Here is a 16663-nt window from a genome sequence, read left to right on the forward strand (position 1 = left end):
AGATAGCAGAGAATGATCTGCTATGAGAAAAAAAAAAAAAAGTAGTTTGGCTGGAAATGCCCAGAACATTCAAAGCAAGGGAAGACTGGATCAGAGTGAAATCCAAGGCTGTATTTATGAAATCAAGCCTAAATTCCGGTATGATGTTGTGTCTTCCAAAGCAAAGGAAAACACACACAAGGAAACTGGCTCAAAATAAACCTGCTGCCCTGTTAGTGACTTCCTCTCCTGAATCACCTACTGTCCTGAGCTAGCGGGTAACCTGACGTATTAAACATACAGTCATGCACTGTAATTTAGAGCCATAGTTACCTTCCTTTGAAGATTTATCACTGTTTGCTGTGAGAAGGATCTGCAGTTAAAATCTATGTCAACAAGCAGAAGTCAAATAAAAGGATAAGGTCACACAGATAGAGGAAAACATCTCCTCTGTACGCTTTACAGAGCAAAATGACACAATGTTTTGGAGAGGCAATTGCTTATTTCACTTAAATTTTAGACAATCAAAGAAGTAGCAGTGGCTGAAAAGATGTAGCATGATTTATAACACAAGGGCAGCAAAGAAGAAACTGTATCTAAGGCAGCACTTAGGACAATACTTAGCCTGAAGCACATGCTTAAATTTCACAAATTTAACTGAGGTGAGAAGATATTTTAAAATAAATAAATATTTATGTGGTGTTCTGAATCTGCACAGATGCAAGCTGGTAAACAACGACCATATCAAGATTTAAATCTTGATAAATCTTATAATCAAGATGGTGGGGGTCCTAATTAGAAGTAATTTTAGTTCACCTTCATGTTGCAGCCAGGAACGGGCTGCAGGCAAGTCTGGTTTCTAATTGCACACACACCTTTTCACCATTGCGCTGCATGCAGTTGGCAGTGGGGTTATGAGGATGCTTGGCAGGTGTGAGGGGCATGTTCCTGCAAGAGTGAAGAAAGGTGGCGGAAATCACTCAGCTGAAGTGGCTAACCCTGTAGTGAAACTGCAGCAACGGTAGCAGATCAGGAACCCAAAGTTAGGAACAAAACCAGATACAGGACTCTATGAAAAGCTAATAGCCCAATGTAGCTGAAGTTGAACAAACAGCACTTCCCTGGTAGACAATGTAAACTGGCAAGGACCTGAGAGAAAGTGCAGCAGTATCATCCACCTTTCCTTGAACTTTGCAAATAGGTTTCCCATTTCCTCACTGTACATATAATTTACAAGCTTTTTCCCTCTTACTCTAGGGTGTTTTTTTTTCTGCTAGTGAGAATGAGTCATGTCTCTTCTCCCAGTTTTTGTTCACTCATACTCTTCTTGCAACATAATTTGGCAAAGATTTATTGTGCGATCCTTTTCCAAACAGGTGTCTGTTTTCTGGCTCCCCCTGCAAACTCAGTTCCAGAGAGCAGATGGTAATAGTTAGCTGCCTTCTGCACCTGCACGGATGAGAGCAGATCTGAAGAACCTCTTCTGTAGGTTGAGTAGCTCAGAGCAATATTTAGATGACCTTGTGGTTAACACATAAGTAGCCAACTGTATCCAGCTTGGCACTGACACTGTGGTGATCATTAGTGGAGCTGGACTTAAGACAGAAAATGGTTTGGGGAAACTAAGAGAAGGCAGGACCATTTGGCACATTGTCAGTCAAAAAGGCACCTCAAGAGCACTGCCATGAATGAACAATACCCGCCCAGGTCTTTTCTGCCACGTTTCAGGAATTCTTGCTGCAATCACATGAATAAACTCATTTACTGTATATCAGACCACATCAGGCTGTCAGGATTCAGTGAAGGATTTAGGGACTTCTTAATTAAATATGTTAAAGCAAAGTTAGTTTTCTAAACATTCATCAGGTCCGATTGGTTATTGGACCAATCTAATCTGTAGTGCTCTGACCCAGGAGAAGGAAGGTGTGGGAGAGATGGATTTGAAGCCCGAGTTTTTTGAGGTTATGAACAGACTGAGAACTAGTGAGCTAAAGAGAGAGGGAATGAGACAAAAGAGAGAGAAAAGAGAGGTGAAGACTAAACAAGGAATTAAGGAACTTCCTGCAAATCCAAGTTGCCTAAAAGTGGGAGGTAAAGTTACTGAAAGAAACAAGGGGTCAGTGAAGAGTAAGAAAAATCTGGAAACAACCATTAGAAAGTTCAGGCCAGGGAAAAGCTGTATAATTGAGAAAAGGTTAATATATTCAAAACACTTGAGATGATACAAACTGAGGCAGACCATGTGGCTCTGACTCGGGTGCAGGTCAATAGCAGCTCTGGGCATCAGGTCCGGCATTCACCTGCGGGGCAGAAGACTCAGGCTGACGTGTTTGGGTAAGTCCCATCTCTAAACTAGATCAAGAGGGTTTACAGAAAAAAACTCTTACCTTCACAGGCAGCTGATTTTTTCTCTACTGAGGCCTTTGCCAGCTCTTTTGTGCTGAACACGAGGTCTATGAGCCCATTCAGGGGGTTAACTTCTTGGTGGGATTTCTGCTCCTGGGTGTTTTTCACCACATTGTTCCACATGCTGGGGGCCAGCAGCACTGTTGGGTACCTCACCGGGTTCTCAAGGTCAATGGTTAGAGGCTTTGGGTACCTTTCCTGGAGGAATAATAAGACCACAGCAACATCAGCATATCAGCAGCATGAAGGACAGATCTTCTTCTCTGGGACGTATTTTTTTAATTAACAAGAATAATCTAGCAGAAAAACTGGCAAGTATATAGAAATAAATGATCATTCAGATTTCTAAAATGCTACAAAACACCGGTAGCTATAAACTGGTAAAAGTATGCACAGATCCATTAATGCAGGGTTGAACTTTATATCTCAAAGGGCAATTCCATAAAAGAAGGTACTTTCTCCTGAATGATACACTTTAGAAATTCACTGTGAAAATAATCACTCCTTAGATATTTGAGACGCACATTATTCAGTGGGAGAAAATAAATCTCTTTAAGAGTCCTGTTAGCAGAGAGGAATTATAACTCTTTAAAGGTATTACTGATTTCAATATTAATAACATTATTCTGCAAATCTATTTTTCTAATCAGTTTCTGAACCTGTGATCAAAATTTTAAGTCAGGTGTTTTTTTTTCAGACCTCGTAGTTTTCTAATTCTGGGGAGAGAAGACTCTAATAACCTTTCTTCAAATCCCTGTTAAGAATCACCTCATGTACAGAAAAAATAAGTGCCTTGTAAAGACTGATAGGCTTTAAGAGTTTTTCCTCTATTAAAGTTGAATAATATTTAAGACTTTCTTATCTTGATATTACTCTATATCATAGAAAAAATAAAAAATCATCACTGTAATACCATTTGGGTGGAAACAAGTCATTTCACTCATGATTTTCTTAAACACTTTAAAATATATGCATGTATCCCCTTTTGTTATCTGTAGAATTAATGGTTATTTTTAACCTGCCTTTCACTTCATTGGCGCACCTGCATTTTTTTTTTAAGTGCTTTTTTGATTCTTGGCTTTTGAGTAGATATTGCCCAAGAGTGATTTGATCTTCATGGAATTTATGAAAAATGCTATTGGAAAAGGCTGGATACTAATGTGATGAGTGGGCTATAAGAATCTGTACAGTCTAGAAATAGAACTGGCAAATGTGTTAAGTCCCAGACTCTTGGGAAAGGACCAAGGGGAGGAATATCTATTTTTTTTAACAGTTAAGAAATTACTTGAAATATATTTTTTCTCATCTGCCTTGTGCTTGTACTGTCAAGAAGACTTGTGCTGTTAGGCAATAAACTGGATTTGGGTGTTCTTGGTTTCATGGGAAATTCACAGCTATGAGTAAGATCAGACATTCGGTCACAGGTTAAACCAAGGGGCGATTTTGCCAAGTGCTGCTTGGCAACTGTCAGCAGAAGCTTTGGGAGGGACTATGAGGGTGAGGGAAACAGCCTCCATCATGTATCTTCAATACCTCCAATCAAGAGGGATCTGGAAATGTCTCTTTGTATTTAAGAGCCACTCCCATTAATTTGCCTAATTTCATGAACCTTTGAATAAATTGATATCCAGTGGACAGTGTCTTTTTGTCATGCACTGTGGACAATATTAAATAACAGTGTCATACTAGATAATACCTGTTACATATCTGAGATAGCTCCTCTTACCTCTATCTCCATATTGATATGCTTTCTCTGTGTGTGACCCTGACATATAATGGCCAATGGCAATATTTGGCCTTGCAACATCTGTTTCAATTTTAGATTAGCAGGCAATATAAAGGTGTATGTGATTGCCTCTCTTTTGCACAGCCACTCATGTAGGAAGAGAACAAACAGATAATCAATAATTAGTAAAAGAGGTGGAGGGTAGAGGGGAATAAAGTTATAATGGAGCTCGGAAGAGTCCTTACCTTTCAGCCAGAGGTTCTTCAGAGAAGAAGAACCTCAACTTTGTTCACTGTCTTTCCTCTCTTCCACATCACACTCATGAAGATGCTAGGATCAAGGATTCAGCGTTCACGAGGATGGGGGATAAAGCGGCAGAAGCTATTTATTCCTCCTATTTCAGACTGCAGAAGAGGGGTTGGACCACAAGCCAGAGGCACACCTGCCAGAGTTCTCTTTAGGCCAATACTCTGAGGAGCCAAAGGATGTTAGAATTGGTGTCACATGTCCCTAACCTCTTCCGCCCCACAGGTTTCTCCTGGCCACTGGGCACTTCCCCACCCATCCCAGGTGGGATCTTACCAGCCTTTAACTGACTTTTTTCCCCACTGCTACAGCCCCCTTCCTCGGCCAATGGGCTCCTGAGCCCCTGCTGTCCTTGATTCCCACCCTGACTATTGCCATGTTTCGGCGATGAGGAGGGAAACCATTCCTCTGAAAAATAAGGCACTAGAGGTGGGGGAGAGCGCTTACAGTGCTACAAAGGTTTTTGACACAACACAGACCAAAATGTACTTTCCTCATGGTGATCTGGGGCCAGAGCTTGCTCGAATGACACTAATTCAGTTCATATCAGCAGAACTGCTCCAGACTGACACTGGTAGGACCAGAAGAAAAATCCAGGGCCATAATGTTTACTTTTCTGGCTGAAATGATTAATTATTCAGAAACAAGTCTATCATAGGGAGAGCATTTCCTTCAATTAATTCAAATTAACATTTTGTTTATAGCACAGAGTAAGCCTTTTCCTTTTCATAGTTCAAAGTGAACCCTGGGGGCTCTAAATATGCCTCCTGGTGATTTAATTAAAAGATAAATATTCATTTTTTTTAAAAAAAAGTACAGAAAGAAGGAAAAGTTACAATTAAAAAAGCAGTAGCTATAAGGAAAGGGAATCCACTATATAAGAAATTAAAAGGAAAACAGAAGGGACTAACAAAAAGCGTATGAATTAAGACATAGAAGAAATGAAAGAAAACAGCTTCTGTATGTGAAAAGGTATGAAAGAGTAAACAACGTGCAGTGAATATGTTGTTTTGAACACAAAGGTTACATGACCAAGTGTGGGCCGGATCCACCAGGGCTCGTGGTTGGCTTTGTAGGGCAGAGGAACAGAGCTGTAGTTCCCAAAATGGTTGCTGCTCCCCAGGATGTAGGACTTCAGCATAGAACAACTGCCACCGTATTTTGGGGCAAGAGGCTAACAAAAGCAAGGTTCATTACCAGAAGCAGGGTCCCAGTTGAAGAACATTTGGAAGTCAGCACCAGACCCCAGGCAGAGTAGGTAAGTAGTTAGGCCTGATGCACATACTGTTTGGTCTCTACCACACCTTCATCACAGTAGAAGTGGTGCAGATCGCAAAAGACAGGAGATAGGATGGAGAAATGTTATCTAAGTGAAAGTTAGCTTGTGTCCTGATCCCAGAGTCTGTCCCTCAGGCGCTTCACATGGCATAGGTTAATCAACGATCACCATAGAATTTCACAACCTACTTGCTGAGCTCCATATGCCTGTGAACTAGCAGAGACCATGAGTAGCACCAGCCTCATGCCAAGGTGCTGCCTGCAGGGCTTGCCTGCACCACAGCAGCCTCTGCCTGGGCCAGCACAGGGACATGAGAGTCACTCTGCCTCTGCCTCTATTCCCTGGAGACCTTTGGGTGCTCCACCATGAAGAATTTTCCTGCTGCCATAGCTCCACCACTGTGGCGATGCTGCTGCTCAGCTGAGCAGCCTCCAGTTCCTTTCTGGCATGTAATCATAACGGCCTGTAGTTTCAAATGTCTGCAGAAAATTGTGGTTTTGCTGATGATACAGGTATGAAGTAAGTCTTCTCCTAGTTCACATTCTTTTAACTGTTCCACATAAAGATTTTGAAAAAAAAAAACAGGTCAGATCAATCTAAAACCACTTCTGAAGTCCTATTATTTCATATTGACCACCGAGCATTCACAAAAACCTGTTCCATTTCACAGCTTCCTGGTGATAAAACTCCCTCATGTCCTGTCTCTGTTTTTCCCAGCCTCCAAGTCCTAAAGAATCTTTTCAGCTTTATGCTGGAAACATCATACTGGTCCAAGATGGACAATTTTCACACCAGTGGTGGTAACAGTAATAGACTTAGTTTGAGTTCAGGAGGCTATGACAGAAATACATCTTGTCTTCCTGCATAGTATTTCATACTGGTTGAACTAAATAACAAATTGCAGCTTAATACTACAAATGGAAGAGAATGAATATACTGTCAATACTAAATTGCTGTGGTGAACCTGGCATTTAAGCCCCTGCCATTCAATTAATATCTTTAATACATTCACTAACTTTTAAGGATAGTGATTCTCCATCCATCCTCATGCCTACTGATGACATTCACTAGATCCAGTGCATGATGTTGAGTTCTGCTGTGCATGTTCTATTTTGAGATTAGTTGCCTTAAATAGAACATGTGAGTAAAACAAAGGGGTCCTATGGTTTTAGAAAGCTGAAGTATTTCTGGTCCTGTTAACTGACTATACAGTCTGTAACAGGTCTTGGATCAGGTCATTAAGCAAGTTGATTTTCTGGTCGTCTCCCACAGTAAGAAATATTTCTTACAGAAATGCAATAAAAGGTATTAACAGGAAAAGTCCACCTAGCTGAACATTCCCTTCTCTATAACATTCTTTCACAAGGGCACTCATAGTTTCCATCAACATCAGAGGTAGTTAAACACATATGAGGACATATAGCTATATTGCCTGAAGAACTGTAACATGCATCTGCACCCACATATACACTTACACAAGAATATACACCCTTCAGACCTCCGCCCAGGAAATGGAAATTTAGCAGAACAAGTACATTAAAAATTATAACTGATCTTGTCAGGAACTCCAGACAATATTTAATTCTCCAGCTCTTGGAAGAGAGGATTAGGAAACAGCTTTAAAATTTGGGTGGGGAGAAACTGGTGGATTGAAATAAAGATTCTGGGCTGATGAAACAGCTCAGCATTTCCGAGTTCCTGTCTCGCTGGTTATGATGTGGTTCCTCTCACAAGTATCCCAGCTGAAGCTCAGGAAGGGAATAATAGGTCTTAATGCCTTGGGTCATTGCCAAGAAGAGTGGAGTGTTCTTAGAAAACAAGAGAACGTGTCTGTCTCTAGTGTTCATCGCTTCAGTCTCACTGCTGTTCCTCACTGCTGTGACTGCAGCAGCTAAGGGTATGTACGGCTGCAGCCGAGAAAGTCAAAGGCCAACGTCCATTCTGATAAGATTTGTTTGACCATGAGGGACTACTATAAACACAAGTCTCAGATTTATCTGATAGAAAATTACCCCCTGAACAGCCTAAAACTGAGTTTTTAACAAGACAAATACTTTTTGTTTTTAAAAAAATGATCAGTTTTTTCACTGAAAATGTCACTTTGTCATCCAATAAGCAAATTCTTAAGACCTGGAATATTTCAATAGAAAATGAACTGTTGTTCAAGAAAATTTTGGTTCCAGTGACTTGAACTCTTATTTGCCTATATGAGTGCAAACCTTCAGCTGAAATATATTTCTCAGACAACCTCTAAGATTTTTTTGAAAGACATACTCCTTTTTCCTAAAGAAAAGACAGTGTTGCATCAAAGAAATCTTTTTTCCTAAAACTTTGACCCAGAGGAGGTAGAGTAGGGTTTTAGGTACCTGAAACAGAACGCCGATAAGCCCAATCAAAATATTTTAGCTTTCCACCAGAAGGCTGGATGAACAGCTACACAGCACCTTAGAACAGCTCAAAGGCTTTTGCTAACTGACAATATAAAGATCAGAACCAGTTTGCCTACAGTCATATTCAAAGGAGAAGATACACATCAAATGCAGATAGCTGGAAAAAATCTCTAGGCCGTATAAGCGAAAGCCACAAAGCCTGAAGCAGCTTTTATCTTTCACCTCTGCAAAAACTTCCTGTCCTCAAAATTCATAGATGCTGCTGCCTCATGGAAATATCTATTTTCAAATACATATTTACATATCTACCCTGCCAAGAGTAATGTTAGGACCCAAAAAGGAACAGAAAATCATCCAAGTCTGAATTCATTGCAGTTTGTTACAGGCACGAAGAAGTAGATTTCTGGGTTTTGCTGTTGACTGTGTAGACCTCTATCAGAAAAATGGTATTTATCCCAAAGAATCAAGGTCTCACTAAATACCACCCTTCCCTTTCTTTCACCTTCCATTCACTCAGAGAGCTATGGAAATAGAAATAAGAAAATGTACAGTGAATCTTCATAATACATCAATGATTTAAATCACCTATCATGTTCTTTTGATAGAAATGAATGCAGCTAAAAACTGCATACGCATGATGTGTGGCGATACTGTTAAGTTTTGTTCTTGTCTGTGATGGCAATGCAAAGTATTCAAACCACCTGACTCAAAATGATTCATTCTATTTAACCAAATCTGAAAGAAATTTTGTGGCAGTACATGCATAATAGGTATTTGTGCATCCAACAAAGTCATGCATATACATTACCTAAAATGCAAACATGCATCAGCCAAGCAAGGCTAACAAAGATTAATCATGTTTTAATTTTCATCTATCTTTCAAGTTAATACAGTGGCGACATTGCTATTATCTGAAATTGAGCTGAAGTCCACAACGCTGCCTGCTGTGATTATTGATGGGTTGCGGCTTGATGAATTTTTTAACTGTTGATGTGTCCAGCGCCCCCTGAATTTTAACAACACACAACCTTTCTCAAATTCTCATGAAAATGTATCCTCATATGGACGGGCAAGAGCAGTTCACGAGCCTGAGTACAAAGTCTGAAGCATGAGTCAGACATAGCCGAAGCAGTGCAGGGCAGAAATCTACTCCGAACAAATACCATCACTGTCCTTCAGAGAAAACATAACTGATATCACCTTGAAGAGAATTACTTATGATTATTATGTGCAAATCTTCACCTCAGTGCTCTGAAAACATTTTAATGCTTTCTATTACCTTCCCAGCACCCAGACAGAAAGAGAGAGAATGAAACGTTCTGTTACTTAACTGACAGCTATGTTTGCATCCCAGTGCAGTTGAGACTGTTTCTTTGGTCTGAGTAGCTGTAACACTGTCCTGCTCTTTTACCCACTTAACTCTACTCTTAACAGAAATGCAGTTTCCCAGCCCAGGACCATCAGATTCCCAGCACCAGTGCTGACCTCCTGGGCCACTCAGTAGCTTAAGAAAATCCCTTGCTGGAGCTCCACTTCCAGCCACTTCTGCAGAGAGGTATGGGGGTTAAAGCAAACAAGCTGAGCAGCTCTGTGGAAGTTTGGAAACATGTTTATGCCTAGTTTCGGCAGATACTGCCAAGTAGGTCTCCTTTCAGGCTCCCACAGCTCTTGAGCAACACGTTTTGTGCTGACCACATAACACACCACATGCATCTCCTTCCTCTGTGAGTTCCCCTGTGAATTCCCTTGCAAATTTCAGAATTAACTTCTTTATTTCCTGTCTCTGCAAGCAATGCCAGAGGCCACATAAACAACTTGCCGCGGGTTGGGGACCATGGCTTTACATCATAAGTGCATAGGCAGCCTGCATAGCTAGATAAAAAATAACAGAGGCCTATATATATGCCCGAGATACATCAGCACACGGCGGGTTTTCAGAGGGGAGAATTGCCCTGAGGCAATTCAGGTTACTTCTGCAACTCAAAGCATTGTGAGAAAGTATTATTACACCCTTCCCATGGCTTTGCATTTTTTCTGAGGCCTTTCTAAGGGACGGGACATCGGATGAGTCTGGCCTTATGCAACAGTTCTTCACCCACCGCTGTCCTGCAGGCTGGGGGCACGTGGCCTCCTCTGGCTTTCCTATGGGAAAGGACTAAATGATTGTTGTAGGTCTCTTCAAACTGAATTAGCTTATTCTATCCCAAAAAGGTGCCTGGGCTGCAAACTAGTGCTTGTCCCCGTCTGCAATTCCCCCAGCTGACTTCCTCACAGACCCTGACCCCCCCAGATTCTGTCGCTACACAGCAGGGCACCATTAATGCCTCATGAACAGAAAAACCATTCCCCAAATTAATGTATTCTCAGGCCAAATTCCCTCAGTTTCAGCCATCACGCTGCCTCCATTGAAAACGAAAATGTGGAGACAGAATGATCCTACGCAGCATGCAGTCCCCAAATCAGCTTCAAACAGTCCTTCATGGCACATCAATTTCATAATATCGACCAGAACTCATAAGAAACTTTCCAAAATGTCATAACTCCCCTTTTTTCAAAGGGAGTTTAAGAGTTACACCCCACTATAAAGCTTAACTTGTAACACTTCAAAGCATTAGATCTCCCCCGCTTTATAGGAACAAATTGAGTATGCCACATTTCCCAGCAATATAAGCTAACTCCAGCCAGCAAAATGAAGTATGACTTTAGCAAAAATAGTAATTTTCCTTTGCTTTTCATTAACTATCTGAATCCTAACCATCCGTCCAAAGAATCCAGTGGTTTGCATAAAATGGGGTAGTGATTGTGATCTGAACTCTCTTTCTACACAGCTGGAGAACATCATCTCTTTTCCCCATCCCCAAAAATAAAAGAAAAAATCAGAAACACCATCAATGTTCTCCTGCTGCTTGTTTCATCAATCATCTGCAGTTGTGATAACGCTAGCTGACTTCTTCAGCATGGTTCAAACAACACAGCGATGGGCTAATTTCTTTATTTACAATGAAGTTATAAACTGCACTTTACTCAGATGACAGGATGAGGTTGTTACAAAAAGGCTCAGTATTTATCTAGCCTTCTAACATCTATAATGCCATGATGGCATAGGACCAGCATGGATAAATCTATGTGACCCCATTTCCTGGCACAAAAGTAAAAACTGTCAGGGAATGGAAAAAAAGTGTTGCCAGACTGCGCTCCTCTCCAACGAAGAGAGCTAGTCAGCAACATTTTTTTTGTAGAAGTGTCTCTGAAAAGAAAATATGCTTCTGAAAATTACTGGAGGGGAGAGGTAATATTAATTTTTCTGTAACATTTTGATCTACCACTGTTTGTAAGAAAATGTTTAGTGCCAAAGTTTTGATTTGTGGTCAGCATTCTGGTTTAGATCAGTTCAAAATTAACCAGTAGCTGCATGAGCTACTGTGGTACATAATAGGGATGGTAGTTTAGGTCCCCTTGTATTCCCTTTTTTCTCAAAAGCACAGTGCTTAGTGGAGGATACAGTCCAGATTGCTTCGTCCACAGGGGAAGGAAAAGAAATTAAGACCCTGCAATACAGTTCTCATGCCACAGCTTAGGTGCAAATATTTTAAAAATGGACCAAACTCAAAGCAAGTGTTTAAATAAAATTTAAAATGTTTCATTGTGATCACTGCCTTTTTGGATTTTTGTTCATCCAGAATTTGTCACTCCACAAAACATTTTGAAAGAGTATTTTTGAGCTTTTCACAATTTAGGGTTAATAGATATGTAAGAGGACTTTTTGTTGTTTTACAGAAATTCTGATTTTCAGATCTACTGGAAAACCTCAGCTTCCTTATAACCACTAAAGAGGATCATATTTTTCCCAGGTCACAAATTGTATTCCTTCAGCAGCTGTTGAAATTAGGACAATATGTCAGTGAGTTAAAGATATAATCCTAAGGTAACTTTCCTGTACTGAGCAGCACTGAACAGAATTTTAATACTGAGTGTAATGTAAAATATAAAAAAAAGTAATTAATTCTAATGAATTTTTCTCCCAAATGAAAATATGTGCATATGATAGTGGCACATTTTTCCCAGTCTAGATGTTTTCAAAAAATCAACAAACTTTGTCACACAGAATCTGCTTTGTATTTCAAAGACATTGATGGACGGGAGATTAGAGGAGGAGAGCAGAGGACTAGACACCATGAGGTTTTGCATAGGGCTGGTTGAACACTTCCAAAGAAAAATAAGTCTATGTCATAAAGAATTTTTGCCCATGTAAAAGATAAAAATTTCTGACCATCTCTGAATTTTATTTATGTCCCAGACAATTGCTAGCCTTAATATTTTGATTTTACTGGGTTTTTTCCTAAATATGTTTTAACAATGCCACTCAGTATCCTAGTAGGCAAATAAAGTTCTAGAAATGTAATCATAGAGTGAGATAAAGCAGCATATCCAGCATCACTTGCTCATCCCCTTAATGATGGAGCTTGAATGAAGCTTATGAAAAAAGAATTAAAGGAGAAAATTATATTAGAAGTGCAGCACTTTGAAAGCTTCTAGGAGCATTAATTTTCTGTATGGCAGTCCTGATACTATTCAATTCCATGCCAAGTAGGGATGGACCAGTTTTGAAACACAGAATCCCCACAATGCTCATTTTGTAAAGTGTGGGCATCTGAGATATAACCTGTGGTGGTTTGGGCCTTGGAGTGGTTCTAGGAGGTACCCCCTTTCCTACTTTGTCCACAACTGACCAAGATTGGCCAATCTTGCAAAGTCAACAACAGAAATGTTTAATTTCTGGCACTGTGACCTGAGAACTTACCAGGCTCAGCTATGGGATATCAGCAACTTAATTCAAAACCTGAATTTCCAGTTTTAGCTTTCATTTGCCCTTCAGCCTTAAATCCAAATGCTTGTCCAACTCTAATCGAGATGAAAATTTTAGTTCTCTTCTAAACCTTTACATACCTTATCCGCTCCTGAAATACAAACTATAGCTTCCTAAACTTGCAGCAATGCTGCTGGTTAAAATGTGTGTTAGCTGTCTGCCATTCAATCCTTCAGGGTAAGCAGATCCCTCAGCATTCACCCTGGGATTTACAAACACAGCCTTCTTTTGTCTGCCCTCAATGCAACCGCGCAGCTTTGTGCAGCTCCAGCAAGGATGAAGTGTGCCAGCTAACGGTTTCCCCTTTCCTCCATTTCACCGCATGTGGTAAATATATAAGTCTCCTTATTGAGAGTGTTGTGCTCTGTACTTTAATGGGGCATAGAAGTAAGTCTCACCTCAGCCTGAAACATTTCTTCCAGCCACAATAATGCATCTAAAAGTCAGGCTTTCAGAGCTCAGCAAAGGCATCTTTATGCTTATTACAGTTCTCTCACAGTAGCTACAGAGGCACAGTTCTGATTGTCCACTAACCAGTATTAAAATACTACCCTGTGTGCAGACGCTTGCCTTGAGGAAATAGTATGCATCACCCAGCCTGGATTCTGCTGGTGAGTCTGACCAGTTTGATGAGTAAGAACCACTGGTACCATCACTGAGCCAACAGATAAAATCCCATGCTGTCCCTCTTTCCCTTGTTCCCAGGGCAGGGGACATCCAGACGTGGGAAGCTCAGCAAAAGCTCTTGGCAGAGATGGCGATATTAGCACAGAGTGACTCTTGGACCATCCAGCTATGCGCTTTCTGAAGCATGAAGCATGCCTCTGGTGAGGGGTGGGAAGAACAAGTGCCATACCTTTTTCCTCAGCACATCCATATAATAGGAGATTTTCCTGTTAGCTCTCACTTCACTTTCTTGACAGGCTGCAGCTGTGGTAATGAATTGATTTCAAGGTGAAAGAGGTGCCTAAGAGCTTTTGAAAATCTCAGCAAGCATTTATCTATACACTCTTAAATATGTGGCTCAAGGTCACGGGGCCACCAAGCCAGCAGAATTCCTCTGGAGTTACCTCTGAACCACACTCCTCAAGCGCCTTTTCTGGGGAGGTATGTGAAGGAGTGCTATGCACTGTTAGGGCGAATCCATGGTGGTGATCCTGGAAAAAGCTTTGTCCTACAGCAAGAGCCGGCACCTTGTTTCATTTTGTGTTAGAAAACACATGTTCTTCTAGCTGGAAAAAATAGTTAGAAAGTAGTGTGGTAGTGGAAATGAGCAATAAATTGTGTGCATTTGTCAAAAAGTGGATCTTGCTGTTTCCTTGGAAACTGAACATTTTGTGGGTTTATGGTATCGTACTCAGCAGAGGCTGGCTGAGACCTGTGCATGAATGTATGTGGCCACAAAGACCAGGCTGTCTTGGATGAAGGCTTCGGTATCTATCACACATTTGGTAAAATACAGCTAAAAGGATTTCTCTGACTGGGAAGTTCAGAGACTGTAATGGTGAGAAATCCTTCTTTCAGCAAAAGTAAGGGCAGCTAGAGGAAGAGAAAATTATTTGAAATCTTGCCTGTTTAGTCATCTATGAACTTTGTCTTATTTTATTGCAGAATGGAACTATGGTCAGAATCCAGGTTTGGTATTTTTGTGATCCTCCTCTAAGTGGCCAAAATACCAGCCAAACCTGCTCCTTTCATCTCTGGACAGAAACAAAACCTAAGAGTTAGTAATTACAGCATAATCGTACTGCACATAAGTAAGACAAAATGCTATTATCATTAAAGCACTATTTAAGAAACTAGAAAATCATAAAATCCTTAAAGTCAGGGACAGGACCCCAAAGACTTGCGGAAATAACACCCTGCCACCTTTCAGCTCCTCAAGGCCTTTAGATTCATAGCATTTTCCTTATAAACTTCCAGTTATCAAACAAGATCGCTCTAGCCTATGGATTAAGCATTTGCTCAGAACTATTTCTTCCTCTAAGGCCGTAACACCTAAAAAGCTGTCATCAACACTTGTCACCAAATATTCACTACACTCAGAGCTAGAAATACATTCAGCTTTAACAAGGGCCAGCAGCAGTTTGGGAACATTTCTCTTGGCACAAGAGCACATTTCCCCGGCAGCTGAGCAACCCATGGTGTCAAATGGTTTTTCCAGGCACCGTGTTAAAGCCTGAAAAGTACAATTTTGTTTTCCATTAGTTTTGGTGCACTGCTCCTCCATGCAGCGTTCCAGCCCGGTCTGCAGGAAGACTGAGCTGGAGGTTTCAGTAAAATTAAGATTTAAAGCCTGAGGGGCAAAGCGTATAGTTAAAAGATGAGACAAGGGAATCATATACTCAAAAAAGAAGAAAAAGGCCAAAACAAACTTAATTTCTGTTCTCCTTTTCACTAAGATTTGGATGTCCCAGTCCTTAGCACATTATTTCTGGCTGAGCGGTTTGTCACTGCTCCCCCAGGGGCAGAACGGGTGCCTGTTCACTGCAGTCACAACAGGGCGGGTGTAAAGATTTGGGGGGGAAAATAATGAGAACTCTCTCAGATCCAATCCAAACAAAACTGACACCTATTACACTACATATAGGAGAGAGAGGGACTCCAGCCTCCAGCTGCAAAACTGGAGAACAGATGTTTCAGCTGCAGTGTGGTCACAGGTGTGAGGACTTAAAACTAGAAAGCAATAAAGTTTAAGGAGAACATTTGCCCAAGTAAATTGGGGGGAGGGGGGAGGTTGGTAGACAAACAGGTTTCTGATATCCTGGAAAATTCTTGAAAACAATACTGTGTCCATCAGGGCTTTAAAATTAGTTACTACATTTTTACAACCAATTTACCACCATTTTGAGGGTGAAATATTATTGCTAGCCTATGCTAGCTAACTTAGAAGGACTACATGTCTTACCGAAAGCCGGGGCCAGCTCTGGGGTTACAGCACAGCCCTGCCGGTGCAGCCAGACTGGCCAATGCTTCATGCAGCCGCAGTTCCCCTCCTTCTGGCCAGATGTCACCTGAGTGGCCTGTCAGGAGCTACGTGAGGGGGATGGCTTGGTGACAGCTCTAACACCTAAGAATAAGAAATCTATGAAGCTTTTCACACCCTATCCCTTCCCACCAAAAACCAGCCAGACCACAGCTGGGAGGAACTGTGACTTTATTTAGGGGAGAATCAGTGGCTTTCAGCAAGGCTTCACTTCTAAGGCTGTCCTCTCAAGGGAGTTAACTAGAAACATGCTTGGAAATGAAAGTGAAGTGTCTTGTGTAGGTCCCTGTAGTAACAGGGAAGGTGATCATCACCAAGCCCCAGAGGTGAGCAGTGCTTGGCGGTGCTCCTCACACAGGAGGAGCAGTGATGGCACTAATAGTGCCCAACCAAAACTACGCACACTGCTTTTCTAGTCCTTCTCTCACCAGAAAGTGTTGCCAGAGCAAGAAAGGCTCTATTATGCACCACTGCAGCAGAGGAGGAGACTTCCTGGGGCATTTGACAGTTCCCCAAACTGGAAAAGACAGAAAAAACAAAAATTCCTGTGAGGAGTGTTTTAACCAGAGAAAACAAATAAATTGATCAGCATCTAAAGAAAAGATTAATTGCCTTTTTTTTCCTCCAGGAGAGCATTCAGAAGACTCACTGAGCCAAGCAACAAAATTTCCCTTTCCTTTAAATACAGCATTGAATTTCATTATATAAGTCTTATTTTTCCTTC

The 16663-nt window shown here is 41.1% G+C and overlaps 1 long non-coding RNA gene across 1 annotated transcript; it reads right to left on the bottom strand.

Annotated features, from left to right (window-relative positions):
• Positions 1–529: 529 nt before the first annotated feature.
• LOC135312305 (uncharacterized) lies at positions 530–5106 on the bottom strand. The gene is made up of 4 exons (XR_010371873.1): positions 4357–5106; positions 2367–2583; positions 2209–2279; positions 530–927 (listed from the first exon to the last, which is right to left on the bottom strand). It is a non-coding gene; the product is annotated as an uncharacterized LOC135312305 (long non-coding RNA).
• Between the last annotated feature and the right edge of the window lie 11557 nt (positions 5107–16663).

Source organism: Phalacrocorax carbo, chromosome 2 (genome assembly GCF_963921805.1).
Source record: "Phalacrocorax carbo chromosome 2, bPhaCar2.1, whole genome shotgun sequence".
Lineage (NCBI taxonomy): Eukaryota > Metazoa > Chordata > Aves > Suliformes > Phalacrocoracidae > Phalacrocorax > Phalacrocorax carbo.